We start from the raw sequence: 7,238 nt of genomic DNA, 5'->3' as shown, positions 1-7,238 counted from the left end.
GTTGACAAAGTGGTGACCCTCACCCCATCCTTGTTTGTGAATGACTGAGCATTTCATGGAATCTACTTTTATACCCAATCATGGCACCCACCTGTTCCCAATTTGCCTGTTCACCTGTGGGATGTTCCAAATAAGTGTTTGATGAGCATTCCTCAACTTTATCAGTATTTATTGCCACCTTTCCCAACTTCTTTGTCACGTGTTGCTGGCATCAAATTCTAAAGTTAATGATTATTTGCAAAAAAAAAAAAGTTTATGAGTTTGAACATCAAATATGTCTTTGTAGCATATTCAACTGAATATGGGTTGAAAAGGATTTGCAAATCATTGTATTCCGTTTATATTTACATCTATCACCATTTCCCAACTCATATGGAAACGGGGTTTGTATATACATAATTATTTTAACAGGGGACTAGAGGGGCATAAGACAGAGAGACAAAAACAACAACAACAATAGAGCAACATCAACAAATACGACATGTACAAATTTGATGGTAAAAGTGATCGCAAAGAAGCAGTTAGCGAAATAAATAATAATACAGAAATGACAATGAGCATTATTACACAACAAATGGAGCAATACATTATCACACTATTGATAATGAACAATACCAATAATTTACTTTTATTATCAACAATACAGTTGTTCAAATGCAACAATGCATATACGTAATGATAACTAAAGATACAAAAGAATGCAGAAAAATGGAGGGGAAGAAAGAGAAGCAACCTATATTAACCTTGTAGATTGTTATAGTAACAATAGGTTAAGCTTTGTCAGTGTGCCATGTGTTACCCAGTTTCCCCAAGGGCGGGGGTCAGCAACCTGCGGCCCTGAACCTCTTTCAGAGATGTGTGAAAATGAAAAAAGTTTTGATATATTTTCTGTAGGAGAACAAACATGACACAAACCTTGCTAATTGTTAGAAATCCCACTGTTTGTGTTATACATGCTTCACTGATGAGAGTATTTGGCAATTTCAGCGATCCTTGAACTCATCGTAGTTTGTTTACATGTACAGCTTTCTCCGATGCTGCCACAGAAAGACATGTTTTATGCCACTCCTTCCTTGTCTCATTTTGTCCACCAAACGTTTTATGCTGTGCGTGAATGCACACAGGTGAGCTTTGTTGATTTTATTGATTTGCAGGAGTGCTTATCAGGCATATTTGGTCAATACATGACTGCAAGCTAATGGATGCTAACATGCTATTTAGACTAGCTGTATGTACATATTGCATCATTATGCCTCGTTTGTAGCTATATTTGAGTTAATTTAATTCCCTTTACTTATGTCCTCGGTGTATTTAATTTATATTTGCATGCCTCAAGACACATGATCTGTATGTAATATTGGCTGCATTTCTGATAGTGTGCCATGTTGTTCCAGACCACAGCAAATGTTACCATGTTGTTCCAGACCACAGCAAACGTTACCGAGCTGGCAAAGATTAAATTCATTAGAAGAAGACAGCCTGTCCTTTCCTCTAACTTGGGCACACACATATATACCTTTGGCAGTTTTAAGCCAGTAATTTCCAGGAGTTATCTAACCCTCTGAGACACTTACTCAATGTGTTGCCTTCATTATAACACTTAACGTATTTTTCGGACTATAAGTCGCAGTTTTTTTCATAGTTTGGCCGGCCGGGGGTGCGACTTATACTCCGGAGCGACTTATGTGTGAAATTATTAACACATTACCATAAAATATCAGATAATATTATTTAGCTCATTCACGTAAGAGACTAGACGTATAAGATTTCATGGGATTTAGCGATCAGGAGTGACAGATTGTTTGGTAAACGTATAGCATGTTCTATATGTTATAGTTATTTGAATGACTCTTACCATAATATGTTACGTTAACATACCAGTTGGTTATTTATGCCTCATATAACGTACACTTATTCAGCCTGTTGTTCACTATTCTTTATTTATTTTAAATTGCCTTTCAAATGTCTATTCTTGGTGTTGGCTTTTAGCAAATACATTTCCCCAAAAATTGCGACTTATACTCCAGTGCGACTTATATATGTTTTTTTCCTTCTTTATTATGCATTTTCGGCAAGTGCGATTTATACTCCGGAGCGACTTATACTCCGGTGCGACTTATACTCCGAAAAATACGGTACGGTATCGTTTTTTTTTTTATTATCGGTATCGTTTTTTAAATTTTTTTTAATTTTTTTTATCTTTAATAAATCAACATAAAAAACACAAGATACACTTACAATTAGTGCACCAACCCAAAAAGCCTCTCTCCCCCATTTACACTCATTCACACAAGAGTTGTTTCTTTCTGTTATTAATATTCTGGTTCCTACATTATATATCAATATATATCAATACAGTCTGCAAGGGATACAGTCCGTAAGCACACATGATTGTGCGTGCTGCTGGTCCACTAATAGTACTAACCTTTAACAGTTAATTTTACTCATTTTCATTAATTACTAGTTTCTATGCAACTGTTTTTATATTGTTTTACTTTCTTTTTTATTCAAGAAAATGTTTTTAATTTATTTATCTTTTTTTTTTTTTAATTTTTTTTTTTAAAAAGGACCTTATCTTCACCATACCTGGTTGTCCAAATTAGGCATAATAATGTGTTAATTCCACGACTGTATATATCAGTATCGGTAATTAAAGAGTTGGACAATATCGGAATATCGGATATCGACAAAAAGCCACTATCGGACATCCCTATAAGTTAGGCTTTTAACTTTTCGTGGCTCCAGACAGATTTGTTTTTGGTATTGTTGGTCCAATATGGCTCTTTCAACATGTTGGGTTGCCGACCCCTGCCCTAGGGCAACAACGTTAATATATATTTGATATTTTCCATTTACTTTCTTATTTTCCGCTGCCGGTATTTTTTCCTTTATTTTTATTGTAATGTTTGTGTGGATGTGAGTGTGAATGTTGTCTGTCTATCTGTGTTGGCCCTGCGATGAGGTGGAAACTTGTCCAGGGTGTACCCCGCCTTCCGCCCGATTGAAGCTGAGATAGGCTCCAGCACCCCCCGTGACCCCAAAGGGAATAAGCGGTAGAAAATGGATGGATGGATGGATGTTTTCAGACTGTTTTTGTTCTATTTTTGGCCAAAGTAAGACAAAGAAAACAATCTGAAGTTGTCATGATTTTACAAACCCCGTTTCCATATGAGTTGGGAAATGGTGTTAGATGTAAATATAAACGGAATACAATGATTTGCAAATTATTTTCAACCCATATTCAATTGAATGCACTACAAAGACAACATATTTGATGTTCAAACTCATAAACTTTATTTTTTTTGTTGCAAATAATAATTAACTTAGATTTTCATGGCTGCAACACGTGCCAAAGTAGTTGGGAAAGGGCATGTTCACCACTGTGTTACATGGCCTTTCCTTTTAACAACACTCAGTAAACGTTTGTGAACTGAGGAGACACATTTTTGAAGCTTCTCAGGTGGAATTCTTTCCCATTCTTGCTTGATGTACAGCTTAAGTTGTTCAACAGTCCGGGGGTCTCCGTTGTGCTATTTTAGGCTTCATAATGCGCCACACATTTTCAATGGAAGACAGGTCTGGACTACAGGCAGGCCAGTCTAGTATCCACACTCTTACTATGAAGTCACGTTGATGTAACATGTGGCTTGGCATTGTCTTGCTGAAATAAGCAGGGGCGTCCATGGTAACGTTGCTTGGATGGCAACATATGTTGCTCCAAAACCTGTATGTACCTTTCAGCATTAATGGCGCCTTCACAGATGTGTAAGTTACCCATGTCTTGGGCACTAATACACCCCCATACCATCACAGATGCTGGCTTTTCAACTTTGCGCCTATAACAATCCGGATGGTTATTTTCCTCTTTGGTCCGGAGGACACGACGTCCACAGTTTCCAAAAACTATTTGAAATGTGGACTCGTCAGACCACAGAACACTTTTCCACTTTGTATCAGTCCATCTTAGATGAGCTCGGGCACAGCGAAGCCGACGGCGTTTCTGGGTGTTGTTGATAAACGGTTTTCGCCTTGCATAGGAGAGTTTTAACTTGCACTTACAGATGTAGCGACCAACTGTAGTTACTGACTGTGGGTTTCTGAAGTGTTCCTGAGCCCATGTGGTGATATCCTTTACACACTGATGTCGCTTGTTGATGCAGTACAGCCTGAGGGATCAAAGGTCACGGGCTTAGCTGCTTACGTGCAGTGATTATTGGTGGCGATCATTAGGAGTGATTGAGGTTGTTAGATCTGTGGGGTAGTCCTGGGCCAAGGAGGTGCTGGAGTACGGGTCAGAACACTCTCGCCTGCCAAACAAAGTGTGTCCAAGTGACAATCTCATTTTCCCACCATCCATACCGTCCAACTGAAGTCACCTTCCTCCCAGAGCGGCTGATTGACAGCAGCAGCTGATGCTCCGTGTTTTCGACGTCTTCCTCCTCCCCTTTCTTCTACTTCTTTTTCTGGTCCTGCTGAGAGGAGAACGGTATGAAGACAAATTATGCGGAGAAGAATCACAAAGTAATATCAATTATTTTGCTGTTAATGTTTGGTCTTCTTATGCCAACGTCTACTTGTCCCTTCTATTTGTGGACAAAGCCCTCCTCCCTTATCCTGTCCCCCGAGGAGCAGCTGAGGCCCAAACTTTCTAAATAAGGCAGAAGGTATTATCTCTCTCTCTCTCTCTCTCTCTCTCTCGTTCTAATAGTTAGACTAACATACGATACAACATACGCCAGTGAAAATACTAAAACTGCAAACCCCAAAAGCAGTGAAGTTGTCCCGTTGTGTAAATGGTCAAATAAAAACAGAATACAATGATTTGCAAATCCTTTTTCAACTTATATTCAATTGAATAGACTGCAAAGACAAGATATTTAACGTTCGAACCGGAAAACTTTGTTGTTGTTTTTTTTGGCCAATATTAGCTCAAAAAAGCTGGCACAAGTGGCAAAAAAGACTGAGGAAGTTGAGGAATGCTCATCAAACACTTATTTGGAACATCCCACAGGTGGAAGAGGCTAATTGGGAACAGGTGGGTGCCATGATTGGGTGTAAAAGCAGCTTCCATGGAATGCTCAGTCATTCACAAACAAGGATGGGGCGAGGGTCGCCACGTTGTCCACAAATGCCTGAGCAAATTGTTTAAGAACAACATTTCTCAACCAGCTATTGCAAGGAATTTAGGGATTTCACCGTAATATCATCAAAAGGTTCAGAGAATCTGGAGAAATCACTGCACGTGACATTGAATGCCCGTGACCTTGGATCCCTCAGGCGGCACCGCATTAAAAAGCGACATCAGTGTGTAAAGGATATCACCACATGGGTTCAGGAACACTTCAGAAAACCACTGTCAGTAACTACAGTTGGTTGCTACATCTGTAAGTGCAAGCGAAAGCCATTTATCAACAACACCCAGAAACGCCGCCGGCTTCGCTGGGCCCGAGCTCATCTAAGATGGACTGATACAAAGTGGAAAAGTGTTCTGTGGTCTGACGAGTCCACGTTTCAAATTGTTTTTGGAAACCGTGGACGTCGTGTCCTCCGGACCAAAGAGGAAAAGAACCATCCGGATTGTTATAGACGCAAAGTGTAAAAGCCAGCATCTATAATGGTATGGGGGTGTATTTGTGCCCAAGACATGGGTAACTTACACATCTGTGAAGGCGCCATTAATGCTGAAAGGTACATACAGGTTTTGGAGCAACATATGTTGCCATCCAAGCAACGTTACCATGGACGCCCCTGCTTATTTCAGCAAAACAGTGCCAAGCCACGTGTTACAACAGCGGGGCTTTGTAGTAAAAGAGTGTGGGTACTAGACTGGCCTGCCTGTAGTCCAGACCTGTCTCCCATTGAAAATGTGTATGAAGCCTAAAATAGCAGAAGGGAGACTGTTGAACAACTTAAGCTGTACATCAAGCAAGAATGGGAAAGAATTCCACTTCAAAAATGTGTCTCCTCAGTTCCCAAACGTTCACTGAGTGTTGTTAAAAGGAAAGGCCATGTAACACAGTGGTAAAAATGCCCCTGTGACAACTTTTTTGCAATGTGTTGCTGCCATTAAATTCTAAGTTAATGATTATTTGCAAAAAAAAAATTAGTTTCTCAGTTGGAACATTAAATATCTTCTCTTTGCAGTCTATTCAATTGAATATAAGTTGAAAGGGATTTGCAAATCATTGTATTCTCTTTTTATTTACCATTTACACAACTTCACTGCTTTTGGGTTTTGTACATTATACGGTGAAAAACTGATGATACTATATAGCTTTGAACAACTAGAGGATTAGGGGTTAGGGTGGGTGTCTACTCTCACCTGCTCACATGATCATGTTAGCATGCTAACTCCATCCATTTTTTACCGCTTGTCCTTTTCGGGGTCGCAGGGGATCGCTGGAGCCTATCTCAGCTGCATTCATGCTAACTGTTTGAGCTCATTTTGCGGCCATACACCCCAGAATCAAATACCTTGTTACTTGAATAATGCTAACTGTTAGCATGCTAACTTTTTTTTTTTTTTTTTTTTAGCTAATATTGCAGCTCTACACCTCTACCTTGTTACTTGAATAATGCTAACTGTTAGCATGCTAACTATTTTTTGTATTTTATTTAATTTTATTTTTTAGCTAATATTGCAGCTGTACACCTCAGAGTCATATACCTTGATACTTGAAGAATGCTAACTGTTAGCATGCTAACTTTTTTTTTTTTTTTTTTTAGCTAATATTGCAGCTCTACACCTCTACCTTGTTACTTAAATAATGCTAACTGTTAGCATGCTAACTATTTTTTGTATTTTATTTAATTTTATTTTTTTAGCTAATATTGCAGCTGTACACCTCAGAGTCATATACCTTGATACTTGAACAATGCTAACTGTTAGCATGCTAACTTTTTTTTTTTTTTTTTTTTTTTTTTTTAGCTAATATTGCATCTGTACACCTCAACTACATTTACCTTAGTACTTGAATAATGCTAACTGTTAGCGTTACAGAAATGTTTGATGTACTGAATCAGGGCATATGGAACAACGTGACACACAATGATGATTCTATCTTAAAAGTACAGGTTTTCTTTTTTAACCAGTGGGCTCAAAAGGGGAAATTATTGGCTGTATTTACCATTTCCAGTAAGAATGAGGAAGTCCCACGCAGAACAAACATAAGATGAGGAACTGTATATGTGTATAAAAGTACAAATATACAGTTACTCACAATCCACCTGAAGCTCAA

The sequence above is a fragment of the Nerophis lumbriciformis genome, linkage group LG01, assembly GCF_033978685.3.
Source record: "Nerophis lumbriciformis linkage group LG01, RoL_Nlum_v2.1, whole genome shotgun sequence".
NCBI classification, from domain to species: domain Eukaryota; kingdom Metazoa; phylum Chordata; class Actinopteri; order Syngnathiformes; family Syngnathidae; genus Nerophis; species Nerophis lumbriciformis.
Note: the sequence above shows the minus strand (reverse complement) of the source record.